This window comes from Rhipicephalus sanguineus, chromosome 9, assembly GCF_013339695.2.
Source record: "Rhipicephalus sanguineus isolate Rsan-2018 chromosome 9, BIME_Rsan_1.4, whole genome shotgun sequence".
Lineage (NCBI taxonomy): Eukaryota > Metazoa > Arthropoda > Arachnida > Ixodida > Ixodidae > Rhipicephalus > Rhipicephalus sanguineus.
Genome location: NC_051184.2, coordinates 140,316,184 through 140,339,797, shown reverse-complemented (window position 1 = coordinate 140,339,797; position 23,614 = coordinate 140,316,184).

Below are 23,614 nucleotides of genomic sequence, written 5' to 3'. Positions count from 1 at the left end.
GAGTTCCACCTCGTCGCGTTGTGAGATTCCAAATGCAGACCGGCCACATTCAACACTTCTTCAGTGTCGGCGGTGCTCTTGCGTATAAATGCAGCGATGGCGCCACATTTTCGTACGACTTCCTCGGCATTTGGGTCCTAAAATAAAGTGAGGACGACAGTTAGTGAATATTGACACTGCAAGTACAGGTAGCGCAAACGGCAAACATTTAATGCAGTAGAATTCCAGAAAGAGAATGACGACATATGTAATCGTACGGTATTGCAGTCGACGACGCGCTGACACTCTTCAAGACTGCGCTAGACGATATAAAGTGGGGACAGACACAGTCGTTTTCTCTGGCCCTACGATCACTTGAGTGCACATCAACGCATAGGCTTCACCTTCCTGTTCTTTAGGAATAAACCGTGCACGTAGTGTCATGGCTTCGGCACTACGTCTGGTATTATCTTAATTAAATGGGCTTCATAATTCAAATAAACAAACTGGTAGCAGGCTGACGCTTCGCTGACTGGTGCTATATTCCAGGCAACTCTGTTTACGGGCTTAGTGATTTGTACTACAAGAAGTGACTTACGCAGGATTTCATTTTCCCGTGTCGGGAGGGAGGGGGGAGGGGTGTAATGAAAAATGAATAAAAAATAGAGGGATATAAGAGGAGAAAAATAGCAAGGGGCACAAAATACAGTGAGACAAAAACAGCTTGAACAAGGAATCAACCAAATCCAAATCTTTTAAAATGTAACTTTGGGACATTGTGGGCGTTCTTTACGTGATGTACCAGTTTTGTTCATTTTTGTTTGTCCTTAGATGTATTTCAGAACGGTTGAATGACGTGGTGAGAGTCCTCGAAGTCGCGTAAGCTTGGTGCCTCGCCTGCGGCATAAAAATGATGCGCAGCCACTATTCGATGGGAAGCAGAGTTTGTGGCCTCGGCGATGGCAACAAATGCACCACGACGCCTCAATATGAAAAAGCGAAGCACGCTCGGAAATTCGGCTAAACATGAGCTGGGGTAGTTGCATTATAAAGCTTTCACGCATTGAAACTGTGATAAGCACAGTTGTCCGCCCTTACTTTTCAAACCACAATTATTATATTCCTAAATTCTTTGTCCATGCATTCATGGCAAATTATTTAACAAAGCTAGGCCCAAACAATTGTTCATCAAAATAGCAATAAATGAACGACGTATCTGTCAATGCACATAAGATGAAACCAATAAGTTATTTAATAGCGCATATCTGCCGAATGGCGTATTTTACGGCCAGGTGCAGGCTGTGGGCGGCGCAGCCAAATCGAAATTGCTCCAGCTGATGGAACTCGCTCAAAAGCTCCGTCGTAAAGCGTTCCGGGCAGTCGTCGAAATTGTCATCATCATCGTCCTCTTCAGTCTCCCACCCGGTAAATGCTAATGCCTTTATCATCGATGAAGCGTTATCTGTCACCACGCGAAGGACCTGGAAAAAAAAATAAAACAGTGAACGATGGCTAAATTACACGAAAATACATATTTGACCTTGTCAGCGATGTTTCACTGCAGCAACGTTGCGTCATACTCGCAGCGGATCCGAGCACCTGTGTGGCTCCTTGTCAGGCGAGTGAAACTGAGGAGGTACGTGTAAGCCGCGAAGTCGCTGTCCACGAAAGTTGCTTCGACAGCCAGGAAGCCCTCCGTAGACCGCGACGTCCACACGTCTAGTGCGATACAGACGTGCTCCGCCCTCGCCAAAGACGATGATATTTTGGTATCCAGCGCTGATAAATTCCCGGGCAGGAACTTCTCTCTGAGGTCATCCCGCATTGGCAACTTGTAGCCCGGGACCGCGACCTGGATTTGAAAGAATACGAAGCAGTTACTTTGATGAAACGCGACCGATATTATTGTCATGCTTACTGTTACGAATTGCAGGAATATCTCCCTCTCGACAACACGAAAGGGCTCCACGTCAGTGCAAATCATGTTGATTATGGCGCCGTCAAGAGCAGCCTTTCGATGTTCTCGGCAAGCAGTAAGCAAGAACGCCTACGGCAGGGTCGCTGTGCCCCTCGCGTTGAACAGTGGCGCTAACAGAGGAGAAACGCTACTATTGTGTTGACCTCGATTGCGAAGGCCGTAAGACGGAACGCTCGCGCGCTTTTCTAGTCCGGCCGTGGCCTGTGTAACGCTGTCCCTCCGTGCGTCCGTACGAACGCGCCACAACGCGCTCCCTTCGCCTCAGGTGTTGGAGCGGTGCCAAGTAGTTCACGCCGCAGCTGCGCGTTCACGTCACGCTCCCCTCGCAGTGCGCGCTGACGTCAGTCTCTCCCTCGCCTGCCGCGTGCTCGTCGGAGCGCCCGCAGCTGCCGCCTCGTCTGTTCGCCCGCAATACCTGCCGCTACCGCCGCGCGCTCCGCTACCGCGACCGCCGCTCGCTACACCGCCGACTCGTCGGTTCATGAGCAATAAACATGAAGCGCGCCTAACGAACGCGTTGAAACATGTCCGTGCGTGTCATCTCTCTCTCGCTTCACCCTCTCCACCGCGTTAGCGCCGTTGAACCCGTGACGCCACCCGTGCGCAACGCTGCTGCTTCGCATCCCATCAGGGTTCCCTTTGGGAAGATGGTGTTGCGTTTATTTATTCTAAGGTCACATTTCCTTTGCAATAGAGCGAATTTGGGCCTGTTGGTGTAGCATAGTGAAACACACAGCGCGAAACACCGACGGGGACACAGAAAGGAAACACACACAGCGCTGACTTGCAACAGTTTATTAGATGAAGTTCCTTAGCATATATACAGAAAACAGCCATACCAATGCGCATGTGAAAACAGATACGCTCCCTATCATCTTGGAAAACCCGATCGAAGAAATGCTAACTCTTTATTTGATAACATGACTGACGGAGAACTGACACATTCATCGCCCAACCTATGAATCATCTCAGCTTCGATAATCTCACGCACAAGCTTCTTACTATGTTTGCTTGCGACATCAGCTTCCTTAAAAATTGGCGAACACGTGCAGTCCTTACAGTGCAAAGCAAGAAGACCCCCCTGACCTTTCGCTACATTGCTAGCATGCTCTCTGAATCTGTCATTTATACATCGACCAGTTTGGCCGATGTTGTAACTGTTGTAAGTCAGCGCTGTGTGTGTTTCCTTTCTGTGTCCCCGTCGGTGTTTCGCGCTGTGTGTTTCAATATCACATTTCCTATTTTAGGACTATGAAGATGTGGCGGCTGTGGGTTCGATTGGTATGGCGCCGAAAACTATCTTAGCTTTCCCACCGACGTCCCCGCAATTGTTCACACACAGATACATTGCTGTCACACTCCAGGAAGTCGACCACCTGCTAGGGAATGTTCATCAAATCAATACCTTCGCAATATTCAAATAGAAAATCACATAGAATCAGCCATACTCGGGCACAACTTTCTGTGGCAATGAAGTGAAAGCTACGGGGGCAGAACGTTTGCCCATGTACTGCTACGCGAAGTAGTCCGGTTTGGCACGCGTCTCGTAACGCCATGGAAAGTGATGGCTAGCGTTGCATTTCGACTCAAGCGCTGCTTAGCGTCCAAGGTAGGGTAAAATGAGTGACTTTTTCACGCACGCAAAAACACAAAGTCACAACGTATAAAGTAAAAGAAATACAAATATCTCGCTTGTGTGTGCTGCGTTCCGTCTCAAAAAAGCTACATGTAGAAAATGAAGGAGTATTTCATACACCTCACGCAAAAAATACGGACGCAATTGTGGGAGTTCAATCATTAGCGGTAGAATACGTGCCTTGTGGCTTTGTAGCTTTCCCTTCATTTCCACAGAAAGTTGTCCCCGAGTATACATATTCACTGGGTGCAAGTTATTCCCAACTTGACGGCCGGCGGCGAGCGAACTGATTTCCACCTCGTGCCTGAGCTCGGAGACTTGCGGCGAGGCCATTGCTTATCACGTCGCTTTCATCTCGAAGGCGTTATGTCTTGTCATCTAGCGAGTTGTTCCGTTGAAAGGCGGGTACCCTGTGCTTGGAAAGTGACATAAAAATGCGCTGCAAATACTGCTCACGCCTCGGAGGAGGCAAAATCGCCGCGCTCCCCATGCATTGAGATATGCCCCTATTTGGCTGAGCGTACATTTTTAAGCGCGGATGCGTTGTCTTGTAGGAGATTTACGTTTCGCTATCAACCGTATTTCTTTCTTTTTTTCGGAAAAGGACAGCCAAAGGCATTTGTGGCTTTGAATGCTTTTGTAATTTATTTGTAGGCGTTTATATCCCTTTCGACTGAGGCTTTGCCGGTCTACCAGCTTAAAGGGCCCCTAAACACCCTCTGGCAGTACCAAGAACGAGCGCGTTATCTCTCCTGGTGTTTCTCGTCTTTTCCGCACGATTAGTGACTCCCTCAGTCTGTTCACGTGAGATCTCGAGCAAATAAACTCTTTATTGGTTCATATACGCGAAGCAGCAGTTATAACTTGTCTCCTGCCCTGCTTTGCCACGTTGTCGCACGCCCGTTCTGCCTTGTCCCGTATGGCTATGGTGGACGATCAACGGATTTCGTTTCGTTTTGTGCGTATTCGACTGTGCAAGCCGATATGTGCAACGTGTAGCCAAAAAGCAAATGATCCGAACGCTTAGTGCTGACATTGTTCACGTGTTTTATAAGGAAATAAATGGACCACTAGACAAACGCGGCGTGTACTTTCATCGTTTGTGAAGGACCACCTTCGTCTCACCTATCCTTTTTCTGCTCCGTCTTCTTCTCACCGTTGTGGTTGTTTTCTCTGCACCGAGTGGATCCTCAACTAGCTATCTCACTTAGTGCTTCACCCGTCGGTAATTGCACTATGCATGATAGAAAACTAAATTTAATTAAATGGCGCCCGGCTGCGCAGAATATCTAAGCAAAAAATAGTGCCGAAATCAGGAAGGCCGAAGTATTCCACCTGACGAAAGCTTTAAAGCCGTGGAATGAATTAGCACAAAAATCTAGAAGTTTCGAGACTGCGCGTGTCATTGGCAATGAAAAAAAAAGTTGTCGAAGCAGCAGCGAAGTGGCAGGAAGAGAATTCAGTTCACTAGCGTCTGCGTGCGTTCTTTTACACTTCAAGTTCAACAAGAATTGCTGAAACTTGGAAACGAAGCTGTACAATGGAATGGAAAGAACTTCCGACTTCCTTAACCTTACAGGAAGGCGAAACAGACCGACATTCTAGAGGCTGAGTAGCTCGAACGAGGGCAAGTGTCACCGTTGCAAATTGATCGACGACGGCCGGCTCCAGCGGAATGGCGTGGAGTCTGTACTTGGGCAGTCTCATCCGTTACTGTACTCGTGGAGTTCCCTCTAAATTGCCAGGGAAAGCTAGACAAACACTGAGCGCACCTTAAAGCGTCGTTGTATCGACATGGAGACCCAACTCGGACTTTGCATTTGTTTCGGCTTTGTCTCAATCTGCAGGAAGTCGAGGTACTGGCGATATTTGTCCTGCTACTGTGCCTGCTACATGCTTCAAATACTCGACCGTCGAAGGATTTTGATACTTATTTGTAATTTTGTAGAGCTTTGGTCATCAATCAGGTACAAAACATTGGCCGAACAAACAGAAAGGAAATCGAATTATGTGATTGCTTATACACGTTGTCTTCTCATCTTTTTAAAAGAAGTCAAGCGTTTCGTAATTTACAGACAATAATAGATGACGAATTTTGCTTTACGTTTTACTTGAGGCAATTTCCTTCCCCTACCCGCAGCACACGGGCTTCTAAACGCGAGTTATGATTACTTACACCAATTTTAAACGCTTTTGAACTGTTTCATTTCGTTTCTTTTGGACATATTGAATCTATGATCTACACACACTTTGTGCTGCCGCGTCCCGTGCGAGCAGGCCTGCTGACCAAGAAGCGTTAGCACCGTCTCGGTGCATTGATAGAAAATTCAAATTGATGCGTTGTGTTGTCTTCAGCGGACGGCGCGATACTGCCTTGCAGCTTTGGACGACGTATCAGCAACTATTATTTACGCTTGCATTCACTGCCTGTTTCGTTATTTCTGCTGTTCACTTCCGGTTCTTCATAACAGTGACTAAAAGTGCCTAAACGGAAGTGGTGCGACGTCACTAAATTATTAAAACGTTTTTTTCGGCTCTCAGTTCAAAATTATCCGAGAGTTTTTGTTTTCCTTTGAAAGTGAACCGACGATCTATTTCTATTAAATGGCCTTCACATTTATGGAGTTAAGCGTGGCGCCGAAAGAGAAAACTTGTTGTTTGCCGTCAAACCCTTTCGTCCAGACACGTGTGGCGCATACCCGTATACCGCGCGCCACAATACGCGGGTATGCGCCACAGGTGATGGTAGTTTATATCTACCCTGGAACGGCACAAACAGACATTGGTAATGTAAATGCGAGATCATTAAAAAAACGGCATCGGCAGCTTTCACTGGACGAATGCAAAGAATAAATATCCAGGATTCCAGAAATAATCGAACCCAAGCATTTTGCCCGGTAGTCAGGTATTCTACCACACAGCCACGCCAGGTCTTGAAACTGCTCTGGAAAAAGACCCTATGCAGGCGTAATGTCGGTGCAATATCAATCGTGGTTGCACTGCTGCCTAATTTTATAACAAGGGATTATACACTTCATGTCTACTCCTGTGATACAGGCGTTGTGTCGGGTTAACGTCAATCGTGGCTCTAATGTTGGCTCCGCTTTTAGGGCAGTCTAATAAACATTACATATGTATTCCTATGATACAGCATGCTATAATCATGCATTATTCGACCCCGGTTCAATATGCTAATGAATGATATTCGCATTATCGCACCGTAGCGTGCACTTCGCTTCGATAAAACTGACGCCTCTTCTCCAAAGTGAGTGCTGAGGTTACGCCAAACAATGCGTTACCCCTTAAATGGCAGCGTAGTGGACGTGTCTGGTACGGCCACGATGTGCGCACAACTACTCCACTTAGAAGAACACGTTGATGCACCTCGTAACGCTTGGCTAAAAGCCAAAAAGTGCAGCATGGGCGGCTACTCGCTGACTGCTTCGCATGAAACCGATTCCCACAAGGCGTGGGATCTGCTGAATTTTATTGTTCTCGATGCTTCTCAGTTACGCGCATGTTGACATAGGTCTAAAAAAATGAGAGCCATTCCCCTCTGCGAAGGTGGGCGACTATAGCGAAGCTGTTTAGCACACGGCACAGAGGTGACGCAGAATTTCGAACCATAGCCGATCACAAGCCCTGCAACTAAACGCGAAATGCCTGTCCGCAAAGGTCCTTTTGCATTACGCGTATCCTCCTTTAAAGTATTCCGTCTGAGCAGCATGCGTTTTTTTGCAGCGACATGGGTATTTTTGTCTGGCTTGCCACATGCTCTTTGCGTTTCCTGCAGAATATTAACTGGTACTTGCCGCCCGTGTGTTTTTTTCCTCATTCTGTAGTGAGCAGTGGGGCTTGCCCACTTTCTGTGGCAAATACGTCTTTGCCTGCGGACGAAGGACAACGGACGGACTTGCCCCAGACTTGTACAGCTTCGCTGCAAGAAGTCATTCACACTGCATCCCAAAATGGTTTAGCGACAAATTTATTTGAGCCTGCAGGATAGCTTAAGAAAGTACCTGATGATATTGCCTGGAAAATCTGATGTTCTTAATCCTGCCCGCAAAGTGTACTAAGGGCAATGAAAGCGAACATCGCCCTCCACCCTTCTGTCGCACAAAGCTACAAGAAAATCCACATGGATTGTTTAGAAAGGAGTATTTCCTAGCTGACGAAAAAGTAGAGAGAAACAAAGACGCTAGGAAGGCAACAAGTTTTCTTAACAGATAAATTTGTACGAATTTTCTTGTAGCTTTGTGCTACAAACGAGTTGTTGGCAATGTTTCCGTTCATGGCATGTCATACGTCGACTTTATTGGTACAGATTCACTCTCCTAATTAAATATTCGGAGAATACGCAGCTGACTGTCAGTTCGTTACAGTACATCGGAGTAGCTATACTGACGAAAAGTACCTAAGCCCTCGGTAGGTGGTCGAAATTGCGGAGGCACGCTGACGCACTGGCGTAGCCATTGGGGGGCACACCGGGCCCGTGCCCCCACCCCCCGCCAAAATTTCTTTTTGCTATGGCAAACACAGCCGAATATGACACTCGACCACACCTGCCTGCGCTGCCCCCACTTCAGATCATGGAGGTGCCCGCCCCCCCCCAGAAACAAATTTCTGCCTACGCCCCTGCGCTGGAGTAGTCCCAGAAAATGAAATTCGCCTGCTTTTTTCTTTACACATAATGCATTATAATTATCAAACCGAGGATACTGCACCATGGTTACATAGTTGATAGCTTCTAACGTGGCTGACAAGAAATTTTCCATGGGCGGCTGTGATGATTTGCAAGACTTGAATAGTGTCGTAAAATATGGTTAAGGCAACAGAGCAGTGAGGCATTCATAACCTTGCTCCAGTGTTGTAAAAGTCGTTGGCATCTTAATCGGCGCACATATCTGTGTGTCTAAAGCATTGAAATTTCGCGTCATTGTGTGTTTTACCTCACAGGATATTTTCCTGCAAGATAGAGTGGCTCGTAGACACAAAACGCTACCGTTCCCTATCATATGCGCCTATAACGAGCCTCAGCTGTCACAGTTGTGATCACAAATTTAACACATAAAGGTTCCACAGCAACAGTTTACGATGAGACACGAAGCTTGCTGAAAAAACAAAAAAAAAACATGAAAAGAAACATAAGGAATAAAAACCATTTAAAAAAAGGAACTGCTTCTGCAACTCTCGAAACGCACACGCAAGCGTACTTCAATTGCTGGGAGGCGCTCATGCACCACGGTGATCCCGGATTGCCAAAGGACTGTCTCATCTTCCAAGTGGGTACAATTTAGCTAAAACTATGAAAGAAGGACATGAGAAAGAAGGGGAAGGAAGCAGATAGGTCAGGCGCTCTTAGCGCCCGGCCTATCTGCTTTCTCGTGTCTTTCTTTCCTAGTTTGCCCCAAAGTGTACCCCTTTGATGTCAACGAACTCGCCCAGCAACAAGTCTTACTCATCCTCCAAGCTGCGGCATCCCTCCCTAATTAACACAGCTGCTGAAAGGCCGCGCGTTTGTGCGCCGGCCCCGGTCTAAATAAAGTTGCGCTCGAGCTGCGCCCGAAGTGTCAGTCACAGGTGGTTGGCGGGAGAGCTGTCTATACAGCGCTTGCCTCTTCTTCTTCCGGGTGTAGCCACTTCTAACCCCTTCCGGACCTCTCTACGTGTAGTTGGATAGCGAGCTCCTGGATTGCACGGCATACCTCACGTCATTGTTGAGAGCCAGCGTGCCACCGCGACCCTCCTCCTTGGCTTTGTTTATCGAACGTTGTTCGGTTGTAACACGCATGTTCATAACGAGCTTAAGGTTTCGTCAAAGAAGCCATACGCAATGTAACTGGTTGCATGGAGTACGCTTTGTGTGACCGTATGAACAGTCCGGGTGGTGGCGCGGGACAACAGTTAAGCAGCGTGATTCAATGCAGCCTTTCTGTTGTCCTTGTAACATCACAATCGACGAGCACGCCAGCTCCTGGGTTAGGCGAATTCACGCAACTGGAGTAAAGTAGAATTCAGAACGACTACGCTGAAACGCGTCTGTACAACGTGTTAGGGAAAATACGAAACGACCCCAAGTGAATACGACAGCGTTTTTTAACACGAAAGTGTTTTATGCCGGGGTCCACCAATACCTTCATCACGCATTTCTGTCACGGAAATACGTCAGCAAAATGAAGGTCATCAGATAGCAAAGAAAATAAACTATAAGAAAAAGTTGCGTTCACAGGAGTCGAACCCGTGACCTCCCGGTCGACTACAATGGCTGACGTTGGTTTAGCCCACTGAGCTACCGCCAAACTCATAATGGAGGCCACATGAACGCGCATTTTATCTTTCACACTTTCCTTTCACAGTGCTATTGAATGGATGTATGCTATGAGCGTTCCCTTTATAACGGAGCGTTGACATGTGTGCCGTCAGGCTCGAAAAAAAAAAAAAAACGCGCCGTTGCTACAGCTATGCTACAACGTTCCCGTTCGGCGCGTTTCCAATAGAAGTGTATTTTCGTCAACGCTTTAACACACCGCGAGGTGGTCCTCGCTGACAGCATCCATCCATACCGAAAAATAGCTATCCGACGCTCGTCTGGCTGTCACACCGCGTTCCCCGCTCGCCCTGTGAAAATTAACGGCCAGGATAGAGGGAACACACGACGCGCGTAGCGTTTCTTTTCGCGTTTCACGACGCTTTGAAGGATCGCATATAGCGTATGAGTGTTTATTATGTGCTTGTTGATGCCATGTTTGCGCGGGATTCACCATATATGCGGTGTCCACGTATATGTTCAGAAATTGAGCTACCGCGAAGGAATCATGATCGTGGGCGTTAGTGGTGGGTACGGAGATGTGCCACTAGGCATCAACGTGAGTGCGCCCACATACATTGGTGCTCTATCTGCCAAACAACAGTAGACATTGTACGAGCTCTCATATACCAATGCACTATGAACAATCAACTACTTCTGTGACGACACGTTTCACTTTCGTGTTATACCGATTCCTATGATAGAGGGATAAGCTATGTTTTTAGATGCTCGGTCACTTTATGACGATTCGACGAAGCATCATCTCCCAAGATTGAATTCTTTTAGCTTATCTGTGGCGCTTTTATTTACTAACGACAGAATTACGCCAAGGCATTGATACCAGCTTAACGTCTGCTGTGATGCAAAAATAGTAATACCAGCGAAAACACAGCTAAGCTTCGGGAGTGGCTTAAATTTCTCGTCGTCCGTGTCTCTAGGTGAAATATAACTAAAAAGACCTTCTCAGAGTTGATTACATCGGTCAGAGATGAGGGGTTCGCTGCATAGGTAAAGCATGTGTTAAAGAATACAACGGCCTAAGTTTTAGAAAGTTTCCATGAATTTATGCTCTGACTATAAGTGCAAGAAACGTAAAAATTGTAGGCGAAATTCAATTCCAATATATGATCTAACCATTTCATTCAACTCAAGAGCAAGATAAATGTACCCTAATGTTGAAGCAAGCAATATTAAGCATTAAAGGCACGCGCGGTCGTTTCTGTTTAAAATTAAGAATTCATACCTTTAGTTTCAGAAAACGAAAATCACCAGCAAAATGAGATTCAGAAGTGACCGCTTCGGTTAACACCCCTTACTGTCCCATCTGCCTCACTTCCCGTTTCTCTCCTTAGTGTAATGCTCGTTTTGCGCGAACACCTTCTGTTCCTATCTCCGCGCCCTAACTACTTTACAACGGCTGTCGTTTTAGATACCTGTATTACTATTTTTTTCATGATGCGGATCCTTACATGATATGGCTTTCGCTCGTCTTAAGCGACAGTTAAACAGTCTTAAGTGGAACGTAATAGAAACATTGATGTACAAGCGCATGTGAACCTGCTATATGGTGAACCTGTGCAACGAGCATTTAATTAGTATTCCGCTGATAAATACTTTGCGATGGAAGCGCGCAGATACGTTTTCGTTTACGTTTCATTTCTGCTCACAGTGGTATGCCAGCTGCTCCTTTACGACCGAGTTCACGAATTACTTGAGGTGTTTCGTATTTATTGCTATTTGGTACCGCGTGTAGGAATCGACCGCATAAGTATCACGGCTGCTCAAAGGGGTTGTCCACTTTCTTTGCACAGCGTGCTTTCTTTGCTCCTCCTGTGTTTGTCACATGAGTGGTAAAAAAATTAGTGAGTTCAAAGTCAGCAAATTGTGTAGGAAACGCTCGGATGCTTAATAGTTGTTTATCCGTCTATGCGGCATATCTTTATGCGTGCATAACTAATACTGTATGTTCAAATGTGTAACAATGCGAAACGTCTGAAGGACACGTCTACTAACAAACACAGCGAAGTAACAATGCAGAGGCTGCCGCCACATTGCTGCTATTTTAAGTTGTATTACAGAATGTGCCTAAGTCAGCAGTAATGATTTGCGACGCTTAGTGCTACTGATGTTCTGCGCGTAGGCAAGCTCGCGGTAAAGAAACAAACACGTAATGAAGCGTACGCTCATACTTGTTAATTAGACTAGAAATCGGAACGGAAAGAGTGGTCAGTCCACAGATGCGTACTCTCAATTCCATGCATGCTGCAGCAATTCTCTTTACAACTTCCCATCACCGTCACATTACGCCGCTGCTACACTCTTAATCAGTTCCTCGTTAAATGCCGGCGATATCCTGGAAATCCGACGGGAAATGTCCAGTCTCCTGGCTGTATCTAGCACATTGAGCGGGACCTTATTAACAGTGTGGAGAAGGTAGCGAGACGAGCAGAACATGCTGGTTACAGCAATAGGTACTAAATGAAAAAATAAATAAAAATAATGCTATGACAAGTACATGGAACTTCGGTGCGTGATGAAAAAGCAACAAACAACGACACATGACAGATGCCTACATAGAGCAGTCGTTACGAATCTCTGGGATAGCAGTTCTCAGCGGACATTGCTTCCCGTTTCACAATGAGTCATTTTCTGTTGGACGAATGGGATTACGGAGATTTGTTCTGTTCATGCAGAACTTCAGCGAGTACAGCGAACGTCCATCCAACCATTCCTATGGAAAGTCATTTCGTAAAAGAGCACGGGTTTCTGCCAGCGGAAATGTTCATCGCAGTAACGACCACATTTTTTAGTTTGTTCTTTTGCTGCCATTCAGTGCGCCTAACGTTCAATGTGCCATAGGACGGGGACTAACCAATGGTCGATAAAGAAGAAACCGTGCCCCAACGAAAGAATGTCGGTTAATAACAGGGTGTTTCCGCCATTAGTTCTATATATTGTATACGAGTAGCCTATGAGCTTACTTTCCAGCTTCGAGTAAGATACGAGTGCACGGAGTGGCAGTAACTGTCTCAACGGGGTTGTAAAGCGCCAAAGCGTACACGCTTTCGACACAGGTCAATTTTTCTGTTACATTCGTTGAATTATTTTGCTCTAGTTAACACTGAAATCTACGCGGTAGTCACCAGGAACAAACTTCCGAGCAATACTATTTATTATTTTACACAAAAATGTGTTACCAACGTACAGAAAAGCGATGTACGGCGAATTTTCCCAAGCGATGCTGTCGTAATTTCTAATGAAAGAAGGCACAGGTGCAGTAGTGCGTAGGCAATATTTCAATACGTTGTTATGGAGCATATAGCGAACAACAACTGGCAAACAACAGTTGGAAACAGCCGTCAACGTTGGCTAGTGCTAGTATTATTCGAATAAACAGCACAGGCTTCAATTAAAGTATAAATGCTTTGTTATTATTTATAAATCTTCCCGTGTACATTCCGTGGTGATTATAGCTTCATGTCATCGTTTGTGTAATATTCTTTGCATCAATAGAGGTTCTCTTTTTCTTAGTTACAGATTGGACATTTTTTATGCAGACCTAAAATTTCCAAATACGCCAGATTCCTTCATATAATTTGTTATATGAAGGAATATAATTTGTTGTATGTTTATGGGCCTCTCAGATACCTGACACAGTATTTGTCGCTGTTCTATACAGTCGTAGAGATTCCGCAGAGCAAAACTCTGGTTTCATAGGTAGGTTTATGCCAGAATCAGTCCACCACAGTACTGAGGAGCGTAAAAAGATTTATCTTGTACCGGAAATTCAAAATTCACGCCGCATTGAAAAATATTTTCTTAGCTTGAACTTCCGCTACTCACATGTAAGCTAAGTGTTAAAGCAATGTACATCGCGAACATGGTACACAACAAAGATACGTACAAAACATAAGTACTCCTGCTACGCAGTCGGTAATCATAAACCCAACAAGAATATAAGCTCTGGCTTTTGGAAGAGCACGGGTAGTGATTATAAAAATACCTCGCGGGGTCACAATATTGCTGAAAAAAAAATAATAACAAGAAGTTCGATCAGAACATCCTGCGATTACTGTAGGAAGAACGCTAGCGACCTGAACTATAAGCCGCTGTGAAAGTAAACTTTTATGCCTTTTCCGAGGTGTAACGCTCAAAAGAGAGTCAGCGAACCGCTACGCGTTTGTGCAGAAAACAAAAGGAATCACGGACGCTATACATACGCTGTATGTAAGGAACGCACTCTTTCAAATGTCCTAGCCGTCAGCTTAAAGGACCCCTCCAGATATCACTTTTCCAGATATCATCGTTTCACATTTTTTTACTTTCGGGTTGCTTAGACTGAAGGCTGAAGAGATTAGTGCGCAGTGAGAACGGCAGCGATTGGGGCACGGAGTCCGACGTTATTCTGCCTAGAACACTCAAAATACAATGGAATTGAGGCCTACCCTCAACTCGATTTTCGGGGGTCCCCTGACCACGTTTCACTCGCCCTGTGACGTTTGATGGCGCCCCTGAAAGATCCTACGTATGGGAAGCTTGCATACAATGTTGCCCGTTCTTTCGAACGTAATGATGACACCGTTGCGATAGTAGCAAACAATGTGGTGCATTAAGAGTGAACTGCACGTGCTAAACGAGGCAGATCGCGAACGCCTCTATCATGTTTTGTAGTTTTAGACATCTTTCTTCTTGCAACGGCGTCTATATCAACGGTCTTACATTTTTTCTCCTTCAGTTTCTTCAAACAACAGCGCCTAGAGCGTCCCCAGCGCGTTTCCTCCAGCGCCTTTGTCTAGTTGGTGTTCAGTGAAAAAGGCATGCCAAAGAAAAGCTAAACCCAATAATTACCCCTTTTGTGATGCATCGCCGTTAATACTTCTAAGTTACATTTAACCAATCATAGGCCAGCGCTCATCTTCGTCGTTTCCGCCCGCAATAGTTCTGGCGAGCGCCACTACGCGTTGATGCAGTCGGCAGCGATGTAGGCGGTTCAAAAAAAAGTGTTGGAGGGCCCCTTTAAAGGGACACTAAAGGCAAATAACAATTTATGTCAGAGTGAAAGCTCAATGTATGACAACGTCTAAAACGGCAATATTATCAACAGCAGTGCCCTACTTACCGGAAAATTAAGCTAAATGTATCACATGATGAGCGCCACGAGCGGGACATTTGGAAATGATCCCGATGACGTGAGAGCGTCCGACTACAATGAATCACTCGTAATCAGACTATCTGCAATAAAAAAAGAACCTTCCGTGCCTCAAGAGACGTAGTAAAATGCTACTTGTTCATTTCTGTTTGATTCACGGAAATAAGAACCTCTTTGGCGGCGCGCGTAGTTCAAAGGTTCCGTTTTCGCCGAACTGCGCTTCGCCCGGCGCCTGCTTCGCTCACGCGGTCGCGTCTCAGTGGTAGTTTCGGTATCGCGTACTGCCGCGTGTGTTTTACGCGCTCGTGAAAGTCGCCAAGGAAGTTCGACAAAATGCCGCATGCATGTGATGTTGCCGGATGCCCGAATGGTGCACGCCGCCAGTGCACGCTGCCGCGCAGTAAAGGCGGGCAACGTTGGGCACGGCAACAGTGACGTGACAAAGACCGCTTTCAGGCGGTTGAAGTGCGCTAACACAATGCGGACCACTAAAACGTGATTTCATTTCAAAATAAGCACTTCCTTGGCAAAGAAGTGGCACTACGAGGTTTCTGAACCGTTATTTCAACAATAAACGTCGGCTTAATATGTGCTTTTAGTGTCATTTTAAAAGGAATGCAGCACAAGTTTGGAGCGGCGCGCAGAAGCAGGCAGAGGTGGGATTGACATACAGGAAAGACGCGTAACCAACAAGGAAGGACTCGAGAAAGAACAGAAAAGGTCATCTTTCCTTTACGGTTATGCGTCATTTTGTATTTGAGTACACTTCAGAAGGGAGAACGTTTGGGCGTGTTGGTTGTTCATCGTTCTTCAGCAACCATAGCGCAATAGAGAACACGGGAGAAGAAAGAGACCAGGACAAGCGCTCACTATCAACTAAGGTTTTATTGCAGAAACAGAGCATATATAAGCACCTTTTGAAGCTGCAATAATGAAATGAAAGAAGGTGGTAGACACTTGTCTATGCCAAGAACTCATGTTCTTTCAGAGATAAAAGCACAGACGGAATGCGGAGAAATCTGTCACATCTGCCTGTCCTTTTGCCTGTCCTTTACCTTTTGCCTGTCCTTTTGTCACACCTGCCTGTCTGCGGTGCTTAACCGCAGCTTCACGCACCGTGCGCCTGCGCCTTGTACTTTCAACGGAAGATGCAGTGACGTGTATTCCCTACCGGCCTCCGAGTGCTCTGATGCGCCTGCACGTTCAGCTCGGACACGCTTTGTCTGCCTCGGGTCAATAGCGAGCTCCTCATCGTTGAAATCCGTGTTTGAATCTTAATGTATCATCTGAACGAATCCATCTGAATGAATGAATCCATCTGAATGTACCATTAGAATTTAGCCACGGAAACTGCGTAACGTATCAACGATAACCGACCTGAACAGGCGCTGCAGATTACAAGCATACTACTCACCATCATACGGAACCAACGCAACTCTGGTATTTGATTTTACTATCGAGCACGATTATGTTTGAAATATTTCAAAAATTTATTCGCCAAAAGTGTTATTGTAAATAATTCTGTACATGACACAAATCTATATATCTATTCTCTACATTGTTTACGGTATTGCAGTGTATTGAACACAGGCAACATATTGAAGGCTGATGAGGAAGATAGATACGTCAATGAAGGCAACAACTTTGCAATCAGATGCTCGACATGTAAGGTCATGCGCAGCTACAACAAATTTTGCACGGAAACCACTATTGCTGGATTTTCATATAGCTTAGGGTTGTTGTTGGTGGATACTTGGAGCCAAATTGGCTACTTGACGACCCTGCCTTGCAGTGAAAATGTCCGGTGGGAGCCATGACTACTTTATGACTGCTTCGAACTTCTATTTTGGCGCATTTATTATGCAGTTATTTTGCTATTTTCAAATAAAATTGCAAGAAATCCCAAATAATAACCATTGTTGTCAAGCTTTTCTGTCGTGTTGGCCTCCTCCTGCCGCCAGCGGGCTGGTGCACATCGAGGCACCCAACGTGCGGCGCACATGCAAAGATGGCGTGACGAAGTTGCGCGCATGTAAGCAGACGCGTGGCTACCACACTGCTGACGTTGCTCGCCATCTATGCTGAAGTTGCGCGACAGTTTTCAATGCTGAAACACAGCGGCTGTACTCCTGGGAACTTGGCAAAAAGAGGTATCTGCAACGAAATGAAGCTGAAGAGTTCATTTTCAACCAGATTTCGCTATATCAATTTCGGTGTACGGCTTCAAAGAAAAACATGTCAATATTTAATTTTCCTACTGAGTTGATGGCCCGAAATTGCTTTGGCAAGAAATATTGTAGGCAAACTGCACGCAGGCGATAATAATATCTGGGGTTTAACGTCCCAAAACCACGATATAATTATTAGAGACGCCGTAGTGGAGGGCTTCGGAAATGTCGACCACCTGGGGTTCTTAACGTGTATTTAAACCTAAGTAGACGGGGCTCAAACATTTTCGCCTGCATCGAAAATCCAGCCGCCGCGGTTGGGATCCTATCCCGCGACCTTCGGGTCAGCAGCCGAGCGACATAACCACTAGACTACCGTGACGGGACTGCACGCAGGCGAAGTGAACTTGTAATAATTTTGAAGGTTTTCTTCTTTTTGCTGCTTACCTGTGCTTTGAAGGGCAAGCAAGATGTTAAAATATTGTTTCTTATTCTACGTTTTCACTTTTTCAAAATATATTATTGATTGTTCATTAATAAAAACTCCATTCATAACATGGCTTTCCTTCTATTTGGCTGCATATTTGGCGCTAAAGATATATGACATGACTACTTGGGCTACTTCTAGCTGTAGTTTTGGATCCTTTTCGAATAACGGCCCACAAGGCAGTGAAAGCACTCTTGTGTTTTTTGAGAACGACGGGCTTGTGCGAACGCCTCTGACTTGTGGTGCAATCCCGCACGATCTAGTGAATGCACTGCATCTCTTCTCTCTCTTCCCTCCTCTCTATTTCTCGTCTCTCTATTCCCCTTCCCCGATTCCCCAGTGTAGGGTAGCCAACCGGAAGTGTTTCTGGTTAACCTCCCTGCCTTCTCCTTTTTCTGTTTGCTCCTTCTCCTCCCAACGGCAACCTTGATATAGCGTGTTGTATTCATCTCTTGCGATACCTTTTACGCCGCAGAAATTATATCGTTGCCGAGGACGAAGGCTGGACATAGAGGCAGGGTGTGCGACACGCAATATATTAGTGTCATAGCGTTAAGTAGGCCAGAAACGACGTACATGTCACCTTCTTGCATTTCATACGTATTTTTTTTCAGAGCTAAAACGCGATTCGATATCGGTTTCTCACAGTTTTATCGCTTTACTTTTGCACTACACTACCACAGAGAAGAAAGACAGTTGCAAAACAGCTTCTGTGCCCTATGATTCCAAGGCGACTTGCACGGCACCGTAAATAGAGAAACAACATAGACAAAATATTTTCCGTCACATATGCGCTGCATTCAGCACCAACATCTCGCTATCGCCATTGCTAAAATCTAAGCTAGTTTCAAGCTATTGTTCTTTACTTGTCCTACGCCTCGCCAAGAGGGTTGAGACTATACGGCTATTGCTTGTGATTTACAGTTACCGCTTTCATTTTTCCGCTATAGGACGACGGTTTAAAACTCTCCAACCCATCCGCTATAGCAAATGCGCTTCGAAGACCTATCTACTGAAATACTATAAAGCAAATGATACTTCTGCACAAGGACGCGACATCAGACTCGCCTCGCGGAACTCGGAAACAAATGCAGCATTTCCGTTGTTTCGAGACTGCCATCTCGTTTACGTGCTGCTGATCTCGCCTGTGCTTTTCACTCTGGGTCCAAGCCTTGCAACTGGACCATCGGGAAACACGCGACGCAGGCTTACGAGCTTCACATTTCCGTTTTTAAGCTTTTCGTCCGTCGCTTTATTGTCGTGCGGCATAACGCGGCATGCGAGCATACAGATCATCCTCGTTCTTTTGAGAACGCCTCGAACTCTGCGCCGCTTTCCAAGCCAACGCTTGTCCTCATTTAAAAGGAGAAACAACACAACAAGCCTTCCGCACAAATACGGTTACGAAGAGAGATTAACGAGCGCGACGCTCTTTGTCTTCGAGGCACTCTGTCTTCGAGGCACGTCGGGCGCCCGACGCGCGCTGTTAGCAATTTCGCCTCAGTGATTTCTCACTAGCGTCGACGGCGCTCGCATCGAACTTGCCTCGACCGCAGCCCGCGATGCCCTGACGAAATGCAGAAACTCCTGTGAGAAACGAGGACGAAGACACGTATAGTCAATGGACATTTGTTGAAATTCTATCTTTAAATACTAATGAGAACTAACAGACAATAACGCCAAGGAAAGTACAGGGGGTGTTATCTGTAGTATTTAGAATGTAAATGTGAAGAAAGTAAAGTGGACGAAAAGATGACTTGCCGCCGGCAGGGACCGAACCTGCGACCTTCGAATAACGCGTCCGATGCTCTACAACTGAGCTACGGCGGCGGTCATCCTCCCGTCCACTTTCTGGGGTATATATGTTGATTTAAACCTAGGAGTGTTAGTCAACGCTAATCGCAGCCACGGCGGCGAGTGTGGAACACTCTTTTTTTGCCTGTTGGCGTCACGTAGCACGTGATCTTTTTACGAACTGGCAGCTGACCAATAATCCCTCGCATACTACCTGAAGGCATTAAGTCTGCCAGGACGAGACCCTCGCTATGAATGAAGGAAAGCAGATGATTTTTCAAGGGCTCGTTTATCTTTGTTAGACACCATATTAATGAGAACTAACAGACAATAACGCCAAGGAAAGTACAGGGGGTGTTATCTGTAGTATTTAGAATATAAATGTGAAGAAAGTAAAGTGGACGAAAAGATGACTTGCCGCCGGCAGGGACCGAACCTGCGACCTTCGAATAACGCGTCCGATGCTCTACCACTGAGCTACGGCGGCGGTCATCCTCCCGTCCACTTTCTGGGGTATATATGTTGATTTAAACCTAGGAGTGTTAGTCAGCGCCAATCGCAGCCATGGCGGGGAGTGTGGAACACTCTTTTTTTGCCTCTTGGCGTCACGTAGCACGTGATCTTTTTTACGAGTTGGCAGCTGACCAATAATCCCTCGCATACTACCTGAAGGCATTAAGTCTGCCAGGACGAGACCCTCGCTATGAATGAAGGAAAGCTATGATTTTTCAAGGGCTCGTTTATCTTTGTTAGACACAATATTAATGAGAACTAACAGACAATAACGCCAAGGAAAGTACAGGGGGTGTTATCTGTAGTATTTAGAATGTAAATGTGAAGAAAGTAAAGTGGACGAAAAGATGACTTGCCGCCGGCAGGGACCGAACCTGCGACCTTCGAATAACGCGTCCGATGCTCTACCACTGAGCTACGGCGGCGGTCATCCTCCCGTCCACTTTCTGGGGTATATATGTTGATTAAACCTAGGAGTGTTAGTCAGCGCCAATCGCAGCCATGGCGGCGAGTGTGGAACACTCTTTTTTTGCCTCTTGGCGTCACGTAGCACGTGATCTTTTTTACGAGTTGGCAGCTGACCAATAATCCCTCGCATACTACCTGAAGGCATTAAGTCTGCCAGGACGAGACCCTCGCTATGAATGAAGGAAAGCTATGATTTTTCAAGGGCTCGTTTATCTTTGTTAGACACAATATTAATGAGAACTAACAGACAATAACGCCAAGGAAAGTACAGGGGGTGTTATCTGTAGTATTTAGAATGTAAATGTGAAGAAAGTAAAGTGGACGAAAAGATGACTTGCCGCCGGCAGGGACCGAACCTGCGACCTTCGAATAACGCGTCCGATGCTCTACCACTGAGCTACGGCGGCGGTCATCCTCCCGTCCACTTTCTGGGGTATATATGTTGATTAAACCTAGGAGTGTTAGTCAGCGCCAATCGCAGCCATGGCGGCGAGTGTGGAACACTCTTTTTTTGCCTCTTGGCGTCACGTAGCACGTGATCTTTTTTACGAGTTGGCAGCTGACCAATAATCCCTCGCATACTACCTGAAGGCATTAAGTCTGCCAGGACGAGACCCTCGCTATGAATGAAGGAAAGCTATGATTTTTCAAGGGCTCGTTTATCTTTGTTAGACACAATATTAATGAGAACTAACAGACAATAACGCCAAGGAAAGTACAGGGGGTGTTATCTGTAGTATTTAGAATGTAAATGTGAAGAAAGTAAAGTGGACGAAAAGATGACTTGCCGCCGGCAGGGACCGAACCTGCGACCTTCGAATAACGCGTCCGATGCTCTACCACTGAGCTACGGCGGCGGTCATCCTCCCGTCCACTTTCTGGGGTATATATGTTGATTAAACCTAGGAATGTTAGTCAGCGCCAATCGCAGCCATGGCGGCGAGTGTGGAACACTCTTTTTTTGCCTCTTGGCGTCACGTAGCACGTGATCTTTTTTACGAGTTAGCAGCTGACCAATAATCCCTCGCATACTACCTGAAGGCATTAAGTCTGCCAGGACGAGACCCTCGCTATGAATGAAGGAAAGCTATGATTTTTCAAGGGCTCGTTTATCTTTGTTAGACACAATATTAATGAGAACTAACAGACAATAACGCCAAGGAAAGTACAGGGGGTGTTATCTGTAGTATTTAGAATGTAAATGTGAAGAAAGTAAAGTGGACGAAAAGATGACTTGCCGCCGGCAGGGACCGAACCTGCGACCTTCGAATAACGCGTCCGATGCTCTACCACTGAGCTACGGCGGCGGTCATCCTCCCGTCCACTTTCTGGGGTATATATGTTGATTAAACATAGGAGTGTTAGTCAGCGCCAATCGCAGCCATGGCGGCGAGTGTGGAACACTCTTTTTTTGCCTCTTGGCGTCACGTAGCACGTGATCTTTTTTACGAGTTGGCAGCTGACCAATAATCCCTCGCATACTACCTGAAGGCATTAAGTCTGCCAGGACGAGACCCTCGCTATGAATGAAGGAAAGCTATGATCTTTGTTAGACACAATATTAATGAGAACTAACAGACAATAACGCCAAGGAAAGTACAGGGGGTATCTGTATCCTTCATTCATAGCGAGGGTCTCGTCCTGGCAGACTTAATGCCTTCAGGTAGTATGCGAGGGTTTATTGGTCAGCTGCCAACTCGTAAAAAAGATCACGTGCTACGTGACGCCAAGAGGCAAAAAAAGAGTGTTCCACACTCGCCGTCATGGCTGCGATTGGCGCTGACTAACACTCCTAGGTTTAATCAACATATATACCCCAGAAAGTGGACGGGAGGATGACCGCCGCCGTAGCTCAGTGGTAGAGCATCGGACGCGTTATTCGAAGGTCGCAGGTTCGGTCCCTGCCGGCGGCAAGTCAGCTTTTCGTCCACTTTACTTTCTTCACATTTACATTCTAAATACTACAGATAACACCCCCTGTACTTTCCTTGGCGTTATTGTCTGTCAGTTCTCATTAATATTGTGTCTAACAAAGATAAACGAGCCCTTGAAAAATCATAGCTTTATCTTTAAATACGCCAGTTATGACACTAACGCAGTAGGCGCATGTAGACGATGAATACTTCAATGTTGCATAGCATATCTTGCTATGTTGCAATACATTGCATACATTGTTGTATGTTGCGATACATTGCATAGTACATTGCATTGCAATGTTGCAATACATTGCAATACATTGCAACGAAATACATTGCAAGCAATGTATTTCGTTCGTCATCGCCCAGCTTTCTCCGCTTAATCATCATGCTCCGATTGCCACGTTAAAATTTCGACTCAAAATCACCTGCGTGTTTCTCCACCATATATTCTGCTCAACACAGGTTGTCACTAAATGCAGCGTTTCGACATTAGAGCTCGTCTTCAGTTGGTGCCGTGACGAAGGCATGCTCTCTTGCAGAAGCGTTCCACACAGCGACGTTTCATGTTCGATGAATCCTCAATGATTTCGCGCCTCCATCTTGCTATAGCAACTTACGGCTTCTCAAGATGTCATACGTCATGCAACTCATGTAGCTTTGAGTCCACATCAGTTCCACTCACAGCAGGTCGTACAACGCCCATCATTCAAATGCCATCCATCCGCATTTCTATGTTTATTTCCTGCCTCACAGCATCCGCCACTGTGGATTAGTGGTTATATTGCTTGACCACGGTCCCAAAGGTTGCAGGGTCGAATCCCGGCAGTGGCGGCCGCATTTCGATGGAGGCGAAATGCTAGAGGCCCGTGTACGGGGGTTTAGGTGCACGTTAAAGACTACCAGATGACCCAAATTTCCGGAGCTCTCCACTACGGTGTTCCTCATAATAATTTCGTGGTTTAGGGACGTACAACCCCAACAAATATTATTATATTATCTTACCTCATAGCGAAGGAGTTTCCTACTACTTCTGTAACCTTGAAGAGTTTTAGTCAAGTTCAATGGATCTGCTGGCTCGCAGCAACGCTGCAATGTAGAAAGCCACTGGACGCTACTGAAGCGGAAGCACATTCCACACACAGCACGACCACCGTGTATATAGTTCGCGCTACTGAAGTTCGTGAGGCATGCGGGCGTTCACTGTCACTTAAGAGTA